The sequence below is a fragment of the Salvelinus sp. IW2-2015 genome, unplaced genomic scaffold (assembly GCF_002910315.2).
Source record: "Salvelinus sp. IW2-2015 unplaced genomic scaffold, ASM291031v2 Un_scaffold2776, whole genome shotgun sequence".
Classification (NCBI taxonomy): domain Eukaryota; kingdom Metazoa; phylum Chordata; class Actinopteri; order Salmoniformes; family Salmonidae; genus Salvelinus; species Salvelinus sp. IW2-2015.
In genome coordinates, this window is record NW_019944078.1 from 10266 (window position 1) to 20853 (window position 10588).

Here is a 10588-nt window from a genome sequence, read left to right on the forward strand (position 1 = left end):
CCTCGGGAAACAGGTGATCTGAGGTGGTTGACTGGTGTCTGCCCTCGAGGGAAACAGGTGATCTGAGGTGGTATACTGGTGTCTGGCCCTCTGGGGAAACAGGTGATCTGAGGTGGTTGACTGGTGTCGTGCCCTCTGGGAAACAGGTTGATCTGAGGTGGTGACATGGTGTCTGGCCCTCTGGGGAAACAGGTGATCTAAATGTGGTTGACTGTGTCTGGCTTCTGGGGAAACAGGTGATTGTGAGGTGGTTGACTGGTGTCTGGCCCTCGGGGAAACAGGTGATCTGAGGTGGTTGACATGGTGTCTGCCCTCTGGGAAACAGGTGATCTGAGGTGGGTTGTACATGGTGTCTGGCCCTCTGAGGGAAACAGGTGGATACTGAGGTGGTTGACATGGTGTCTGGCCTCGAGGGAAACAGGTGATCTGAGGTGGTTGACATGGTGTCTGGCCCTCTGGGGAAACAGGTGATCTGAGGTGGTACTGGTGTCTGGCCTCTGGGAAACAGGTGATCTGAGAGGTGGTTGAACTGGTGTCTGGCCCTCGGGGAAACAGATGAACCAGGTGATATGAGGTGGTTGACTATGGTGTCTGGCCCTCTGGGGAAACAGGTGATCTGAGGTGGTGTACTGGTGTCTGGCCTCTGGGAAACAGGTGATCATGAGGTGGTTGACTGGTGTCTGGCCCTCTGGGGGAAACAGGTGATCTGAGGTGGTTGACTGGTGTCTGGCCCTCTGGGGAAACAGGTGATCTGAGGTGGTTGTACTGGTGTCTGGCCTCTGGAAACAGGTGATCTGAGGTGGTTGACTGGTGTCTGCCCTCTGGGAAAACAGGTGATCTGAGGTGGTTACTGGTGTCTGGCCCTTCTGAGGAAACAGGTGATCTTGAGGTGGTTGACTGGTGTCTGGCCCTCGAGGGAAACAGGTGATTGAGGTGGTTGACATGGGTCTGGCCCTCTGGGGAACAGGTGATCTGAGGTGGTGTACTGTGGCTGGCCTCTGGGAAACAGGTGATCTGATGGTTTGACTGTGTGTCTGGCCCTTCTGGGGGAAACAGTGATCTGAGGTGGTTGACTGGTGTCTGGCCTTGGGGAAATAGGTGATCTGAGGTGGTTGACTGGTGTCTGGCCCTCTGGGGAAACAGGTGATCTGAGGTGGTTGACTGGTGTCTGGCCCGCTGGGAAACATGATCTGAGGTGGTTGACTGGTGTCTGGCCCTATGGAGGAAACAGGTGATCTGAGGTGGTTGATGGTGTCTGGCCCTCTGGGGAAACAGGTGATCTGAGGTGGTTGACTGGTGTCTGGCGCCGCTGGGAAACAGGTGATCTGAGGTGGTTGACATGGTGTCTGGCCCTTGGGAAACAGGTGTATCTGAGGTGGTGACTGGTGTCTGGCCCTCTGGGAAACAGTGATCTGAGGTGGTTGACTTGGTGTCTGGCCCTCTGGGGAAACAGGTGATATGAGGTGGTTGACATGGTGTCTGGCCCTCTGGGGAAACAGGTGATCTGAGGTGGTGTACTGGTGTCTGGCCCTCGATGGAAACAGGTGACTGAGGTGTTGACGTTCTGGCCTCGGAGGAAACAGGTGATCTGAGGTGGTGACTGGTGTCTGGCCTCGAGGAAACAGGTGATCTGAGGTGTTGACTGGTGTCTGGCCCTCTGGGGAAACATGTGATCTGAGGTGGTTGACTGGTGGTCTGGCCCTCGAGGTAACAGGTGATCTGGAGGTGGTTGACTGGTGTCTGGCCCTCGAGGTAAACAGGTGATCTGGAGGTGGGTTGACTGGTGAAGTGTTTGCTGGAGGTAAAGTGTGTTAATTCATGCAGTCACCTGTCGTGTTCCACAAACACACACACACACACACACGGCACATCCCAACACAAAACACACAACACGCGCACGCGCACACGCACACGCACACGCACATCCACACACACGCAGCCACCTCCCTCTCTCCCTCCCTCACCGTCTGCCTCTACATGTTCTGTAATGATTAACCCCTTTCCTGCCTTCACTCTCTTCTCTTTCACTTCACAACGTTAACGTGCTTCTCATTCTGGACACACAGGAAGAGACACAGGAAGAGACACAGGAAGACACAAAGGAAGAGACACGGGAAGAGACACAAAGGAAGAGACACAGGAAGAGACACAGGAAGACACGCGGGAAGACACGCGGAAAGACACGCGGGAAGAGACACGGGAAGAGACGCGGGAAGCGACGCGGGAAGAGACGCGGGAAGCGACGCGGGAGGAGACGCGGGAGGAGACGCGGGAGGAGACGCGGGAGGAGACGCGGGAAGGGACGCGGGAAGGGACGCGGGAAGCGACACAGGGAATTACAACACCACTATGGAGGGATGACTACCTAGCTAGCAGCTCAACCACACAGGATTCATACACTACTGGATTCAGGCTGTAAGAAGGTGGGTTATTAATGTACTGTATATGTGTGCTTGGTAAACAAATAACCAATCGGACAGAGTTCGTATTCCTGCCATAATCAAATGCTTCTCATTTGCATGTGTTTGAGAAGTGAGGGTTACTCATGCTGTTATGGTAGAGTCTATCCTCTTACCTGGTGTGGAGCAGACAGACAGACAGACAGACAGACAGACAGACAGACAGACAGACAGACAGACAGACAGACAGACAGACAGACAGACAGACCAGTATAACGCCCCTCCGGCTACCTGTTATTAACAGCTCACGGGATTGGTTGTTACAAACGGGGACAATTCATTTCTGTTTACAGTACTGCTGTTGACTCTGGAATGTTGCCATTGGCTCCCTGGTTCCACGGTCTTTTCTCTCTGCTGAGAGGACGCACTGTGACTCTGAGAACACACAGTCCAAAGTTACAACACACAGGTTCAGGCAGAGCCAGGCCACTCCCTCTGAAGCAGTCTACCGACTGAGGTACGTATTAAAGCTCTCAACGGAGACAATATTTAGAGAAAGAGAGAGAGATAAAGAGAGGGAATGAATGAGAGGGAGAGTAGAGAGGCTTCATCTGGGGTTAGTTAACGTGTTTAGTGGGTTGCTTTATTCACTCTGTTTAAGCATGGTCTGTCTGTCTGTCTGTCTGTCTGTCTGTCTGTCTGTCTGTCTGTCTGTCTGTCTGTCTGTCTCTCTCACTGGCAGTTGTTGGTTTGAAATACTTTGGATTCCATTCCAACAACCAGAACAGGTTTAGACAGAGAGGGGAGGCATTAAGATACTGTTTAGCATCCCAAATGGCACCCTATTCCCTATATAAAGTGTGTAGGTCTGGTCAAAAGTAGTGCACTATAGAGGGACTGACATGCCATTTGGGAGAGTCTCAACTATCAGAACGCTGTCTGACACAGCAACATTACTCTGACCAACTAGAATACAGATGAAATCTGATGTGGAAACATGTTACAATGAAGTGCAGCCATTTCTAATTCAGATACAGAAGGATCGTTAACCTGTTTACTGGGTTAGTAACACAGTCAATTGTTGTCCGTGCAGGTGACTATCGGGTTTGAATCCACGATGATGAATACACATGTGGTTATGAGAGACGGGCGAGTGCTGTCAAGGTACGTCGTTACTGAGTTTTACCGACTCTGTTGATTATTCCATGATGATAGAATACGTGAAGGTCCGTACAGAAGAGAAGAAACGAGAAGTCTAAATTAGAGTTCAAAAGTCCAAGCGAGATACTGTCTATACATAACAACTAGGGTAGGAGCGCTATAACAATGGAYAGTTATGCTTTCAGTTTTCATACTGTATATCTCAGCTGTGTATTATCTTGTGCTTTATATCCAATCTAATATCTTAGATGTTGTTCCAGAATGTTATGGCATTCTTACAATTCACTATTAAACATACACAGTAAAATTGCAAGAGTTAATTCAACTCCTAAGGAGTTAAATGTAACTCTATTTTGGGGGTTTATATGGTCCAACCCTTATCTTGTGTTTAAACTTCTCTGGTCACGGTGTTGCTATTTTGGGAGTTAAACTTCTCTGGTCARGGTGTTGCTATTTTGGGAGTTAAACGACAGTAAATGGAGCGAATATCAAACTCTGAGAGTTAATTAAATTGAACTCCAACTGACATTTTACTATTTTCAGTGTTGTTGTTTTTTAAATGTAAAACCTTTATTTAACTAGGCAAGTCAGTTATTAAGAACAAATTAATATTTACAATGACGGCCTACCCTGGCCAATGCTGGGCCAATTGTGCGCCACCCTATGGGACTCCCAATTACGMCCGGATGTGATAGAGGCTGGAATCAAACCAGGGACTGTAGTGACGCCTCTTGCACTGAGATGCAGTGCCTTAGACTGCTGRGCCAATCAACTCCCTTGCCATTTAAATGAGCAATTAACACCAACAGAGTACATTCCTGTTTCAGTGTATTTCCTTTCAGCTATAAGGGCGTAAAGCCTTGTTTGAATATTTCTTCATGTGGCACATTAGGGTGGATTGCAATGTGATAACCAATCTGTGTTGGAAGCCAATCTGCATAAAAATATCTCCTGCTTTTAGATCACTCACAACTTGCATTTCAAATCAAATCATATCAAATCAAGTTTATTTTATATAGCCCTTCGTACATCAGCTAATATCTCGAAGTGCTGTACAGACACCCAGCCTAAAACCCCAAACAGCAAGCAATGCAGGTGTAGAAGCACGGTGGCTAGGAAAAACTCCCTAGAAAGGCCAAAACCTAGGAAGAAACCTAGAGAGGAACCAGGCTATGAGGGGTGGCCAGTCCTCTTCTGGCTGTGCTGGGTGGAGATTATAACAGAACTATGCCAAGATGTTCAAAATTTCAAATGCCTGTCACCGTGGAAGTGGAACATTTATGGAACATTTATCTCACTAACGGTTATTATAAATCCATCCACTTACAGATTGGATCCGTTTAGAAAAAATGGTTTCTTATCTTTTTGTGTAGCATAAAGTCAAAAACATTCAACGTACATGTAAAAACACAGATGCTGAAATAAACAAGAAAAAAAAATCGACCTGCAACAGAGCATGCTGGGAAATATGACAATGAGGCCCATCCCACATCTGTGGATAACTCCATAGATGTAACTCCCCGTCTCTGGTTACTCTTAATGGAGTTAGAAGTACTCCGTCCCAARGATCTCCAGTTATCAGCATTAACTCCAGTGTACCACTCTCTTGAGGGATAAGACAACTCCCAACAGAGTCAATTTAACAATACTTTTTTAACAGTGATTTCAACTATCCTTCATTTACTGTGTACATTGTGTTTCTTTCAGGGCTGAGTTCTTATCGTTGCTGAACACGTACAACTGTTTTCTAAAAGACAAGACCCAACAGCATCTTGTCTTCTGTGAGGTAGGTTGACCCTCGCTGCTCCACTGACTTACTTAAATGCTTTATGTGCACCAAAGAAAACAAGTGATTAAAAATAAATAAATACCAAAAAACGATTTACTAATTAAATAAATTTTCGAAAATCAAACTTCTACAGTTTACATTTTAGTTAAAGTTAAAAAATGTTGCACAAATATGAAAATATTTGATAAACAACCATAAAGATAACTAATAAATGCAACAAACGGCATGTGGTGGAATCCCAAGGGCTGATATGAAAACCACATAAAACTATATACAATATACAAGTACAACAAGTAAAATGTTTGTTACAACAGATAACACAAACAACGAATTATAAATGTATAAATCAATAAATCACTAATCACAAAAAACATATGTTTTTTTGTTTAAATGTGTATGTGAGAGTTAGGCTATATGGAGAAGATTACTGAGTAGTTTGGTTCATCAGGCTGACCTCCAGTCTTCATGGAGGAGATTACTGAGTAGTTTGGTTCATCAGGCTGACCTCCAGTCTTCATGGAGGAGATTACTGAGTAGTTTGTTCATCAGGCTGACCCTCAGTCTTCATGGAGGAATTACTGAGTAGTTTGGTTCATCAGGCTGACCTCCAGTCTCATGGAGGAGATTACTGAGTAGTTTGGTTCATCAGGCTGACCCCCAGTCTTCATGGAGGAGATTACTGAGTAGTTTGGTTCATCAGGCTGACCCCCAGTCTTCATGGAGGACATTACTGAGTAGTTTGGTTCATCAGGCTGACCCTCAGTCTTCGCATGAACTTATTGAGGGATGATGAGGTTTTGGCAATGTGAAGACAAGAATTCCAGAATATGGTACCTCTGTATCTGAAAGAGAATTGACTATGTGAGGCGCAACAGTGGGGAGGGTGAAGGTTAACGCAGTGTCTGGTGTTATATAGATGGATTTCAGAATTAACCTGGAAGAATCCATTGAAGGGTTTAGGTAAACTGTCTCACTGTAAATGAGATATGAGTAAATGAAGCTATAGTAAAGAGTTAGGAAGTCTGATGAACCAAGCGGTCATCTTTCTGATGATACCAACACATTTCTTCAATGTACTGCAGAGTGAATGAGAATGATGTTTCCAGGACAACTTCTCATCAATTACAATTCAGAGGAATCTAGTGGATGTGAGCTGTTCCATTTCATTGATCTCCAGTCAATTGACATTCTGGATCATTTTGTTCTTGACAATCTTTCTTATTCTTACTAGTGAATACAATGAAGTTGTATTTTTTAAACATTTAAAAATAATTAGTTTATCTGGAACCATTCAGAAATGTGTCCATTCCTGAGTTGACTTCATTTATTTTTGTGTTTTAAATCCAGTTGGTATCTTCAGCAAAGAGAAGTACGGTAGAAGATACAGCAGCAAGGTGATGGAGATTAGGAATAACAGAGGTCCAATTATCAAACCCTGTGGGACGCCACATTGGCCCTGGTAGTTGCACAGCCGTTGCATAAACACATTGTTTTGTATCATAATCATAACAACAGTGCATTCGGAAAGTATTCAGCCCACATTTTGTTACGTTACAGCCTTATTCTAAAATGGATTCAATAGTTTTTTCCCCTCCTCAATCTACACACAATACCCCATAATGACTAAGCAAAAACAAGTTCAATTTTTATGCTAATTTATATTTAAAAAAATAACGGAAATATCACATTTCCATAAGTATTCAGACCCTTTACTCCGTACTTTGTTGAAGTCGCTTTGGCAGCGATTACAGCCTCGAGTCTTCTTGGGTATGATGCTACAAGCTTGGCACACCTGTATTTGGGGAGTTTCTCACGTTTTTCTCTGCAGATCCTGTCAAGCTCTGTCAGGTTGGATGAGGAGCGTTGCTGCACAGCTATTTTCAGGACTCTCCAGAAATGTTTGATCGGGTTCAAGTCCGGGCTCTGGCTGGGCCATTCAAGGACTTTCAGAGACTTGTCTTGGCTGTGTGCTTAAGGTCGTTTTCCTGTTGGAAGGTGAACCTTCACCCCAGTCTGAGGTCCTGAGTGGTCTGGAGCAGGTTTTCATCAAGGATCTCTCTGTATTTTGCACTGTTCATCTTTCCCTCGATCCTGACTAGTCTCCCAGTCCCTGTCACTGAAAAACATCCCCACTGCCTGATGCTGCCACCACCATGCTTCACCATAGGTATGGTTTCCTCCATACGTGACGATTGGCATTCAGGCTAAAGAGTAAAATCTTTTATCAGTCCAGAGAATCTTATTTATCATGGTCTGAGAGTCCGTTAGGTGTCTTTTGGCAAACTCCAAGCGGGCTGTCATGTGCCGTTTACTAAGGAGTGGCTTCCATCTGGCCACTACCATAAATGCCTGATTGGTGGAGTGCTGCAGAGATTCTTGTCTTTCTGGAAGGTTCTCCCATCTCCACAGAGGAACTCTGGAGCTCTGTGAGAGTGACTATCAGGTTCTTGGTCACCACCTTGTCCAAGGCCCTTCTCCCACGATTGCTCAGTTTGGCCAGGCGGCCAGCTCTGGCCAACTTCTGTCATTTAAGAATGGAGGCCACTGTCTTCAATGCTGCAGACATGTTTTGGTACCCTTCCCCAGATCTGTGCATCGACACAATCCTGTCTCGTAGCTCTACGGACAATTCCTTCGACCTCATGGCTTGGTTTTTGCTCTGACGTGAACTGTCAACTGTGGAACCTTATATAGACAGGTGTGTGCCTTTCCAAATCATATCCTACCAATTGAATTGACCACAGGTGGACTCCAAGTTGTAGAAACATCTCAAGGACGATCAATGGAAACAGGATGCACCTGAGCTCAGTTTAGATTCTCATAGTAAAGGGTCTGAATACTTATGTAAATACGTTTTGTTTTTATAAATGTGAAACAAATTAGTAAAACCTGTTTTCGCTTTGTCATTATCGGGTATTGTGTGTAGATCGATGAGGGAAGAAATGGTCTACATTTWAAAAAAAGGCTGTAACGTAACAATATGGAAAATGGAAGCGGTCTGAATACTTTCAGAATGAGCTGTATTTGGCCAATTATATGTCTAATCATGAAACTGTAATAATGCAATTTGGAAAGTAAAATTTGATGATCAAATCCAGGCTGTTTCACAACCGGCCGTGATCGGGAGTCCCATAGGGCGGCGCACAATTGGCCCAGCGTCGTCCGGGTTTGGTCGGTGTAGGCCGTCATTGTAAATAAGAATTAGTTCTTAACTGACTTGCCAAGTTAAATAAAAGGTAAAACAAATAAAATAAATAAAAAATGCCAAGAGCGTATTCATTCATTCACTTTGGCAATTTTCAAATCTTTAGGATCAATACCAGTTTGCATAGATCTGGTGAAGATATTCATTCAAGGCTCAGTAATCGTGAGACAGTGATTTCACCAGAGGCACCAATCTCATCATGACCTGCTGCTGATATCTTTAAATTATCAATTACTGCCATCACCTATATTACATCAGGAGGATCAAACTGAAGCAGAGAAGGCAAACATCCCTTAATGTAATCCAGGGGATTTCCTTTTGTTTTCTCAATTTTCTTTGACAGAGAGGAACCCACACTTACAAAAAGGTTATTAAATTCACATGAAATACAATCAAGATCACTATAGGTCTTATTTACAACAATACATTGAGATGGAATAGTTGTAGATGCCTTTTTCTTTTTCAACAGTTGATTAACGATTTTCCAAGTTGACTTTATATTATTTAAGGATTCTTGGAATATGTTAGGAACATATATTTTTGGAGGTATCCGAAGAATGAGATTAAATTTGCTCATACACTTTTTGGAATTTGCAGAATTCAGGGGAGAGGAACTGAGAGGAAGGTTTCCTGAACCATTCTGCTGCTCTCTTACATTGTTTAACTTCTTATGGCTGCCGGGGGCGTATTGAGTAACTGGAAAGAGGTGCCCATTTTCAAACGGCCTCGTACTCAATTCTTGCTCGTACAATATGCATATTATTATTACTATTGGATAGAAAACACTCTCTAGTTTCTAAAACCGTTTGAATTATTTCTCTAAGTGAAACAGAACTCTTTTTACAGACCATTTCCTATCCGGAAGTGAGATTTCCAAAAGCGATGTCTCTCTTCAAGAGCTTGTCTATAAAAGGGCATGTCACTTAGGACTGTAGAAACACTAATACACATCATAAAACATTTCAGAAAAATATATGGTGGATAGCAAATGAAGACAAAGATCTTGTGAATACAGCCAATACTTCCGATTTTTTAAATGTTTTACAGCGAAACACCACGTATATTTATGTTAGCTCACCACCAAAATACAAAGACAGACAGACATTTTTCACAGCACCGGTAGCATGCAGGTAGCATGCACAAAGCTAACCTAACTAACCTAGAACTAACCTAAATAACCTAGAAAAAACTACCTCAGATGACAGTCCTATAACATGTTACACAATAAATCTATGTTTTGTTCGAAAAATGTGCATATTTGAGCTATAAATCAGTTTTACATTACTGCTACCATCATAGCTACCATCATAGCTACAGTCAGAAATCGCACGGGAGTAGCCAGAGTAAATACAGACACCAACGTCAACTACCAATTACTCATCATAAAACATTTCAGAAAAATATATGTGGATAGTAATGAAAGACAAAGATCTGTGAATACAGCCATATTTCCGATTTTTAAGTGTTACAGCGAAAACACAATATATCTGATATTAACTTACTACAATAGCTAACACACAGCAGCATTGATTAGAGACAAACGGTAGCGATAGCACAGTTCGACAGATATATGAAATCGCATCCCAAATTGGGTCCTTATCTTGTTGATTTTCCATCAGAATGTTGTACAAGGGGTCCTTTCTCGAACCGTCTTTGTTTGGATCCAGAACGAACTATTTCCCTCTTGAATTAGCAAGCACACTTGGCCGTGCGGCGCTAACTCTCCTTCTTGAACAAATTCCTCCAAAGCATCACGTCTAAAGTCCCGAATAAATGTCAATAATATAATTAAACTATATTGAAAAACATACTTTAGGATGATATTGGACATGTATCAAATAAAATCGAAGCCGGAGATCATATTCACCTATAACGACGGTTTTCCAGGAGGCGAATCCAGGTCCAACTTCGCGCCTCCCCCAAAAAAATAATGGCGGACCTCTCACTCCAAGAGGTTGTATTCAATCCCAGAACGAGATAATCAAGTCATTTCTGCTCTCACTTCCGCATGACACCAGGGGAAGGTGTATGATG

The 10588-nt window shown here is 43.6% G+C and overlaps 1 long non-coding RNA gene across 2 annotated transcripts; it reads left to right on the plus strand.

The window, feature by feature from the left end:
* The first annotated feature begins 2020 nt into the window (after positions 1-2020).
* LOC112074722 (uncharacterized) lies at positions 2021-9310 on the plus strand. Of its 2 annotated transcripts, XR_002894818.2 has the most exons (5): positions 2021-2423; positions 2753-2916; positions 3493-3563; positions 5268-5346; positions 6697-9310. It is a non-coding gene; the product is annotated as an uncharacterized lncRNA (long non-coding RNA). The 2 variants fall into 2 exon arrangements; XR_011477089.1 differs by lacking the exon at positions 6697-9310 and having other exon boundaries at positions 5268-5374.
* Positions 9311-10588: the final 1278 nt, after the last annotated feature.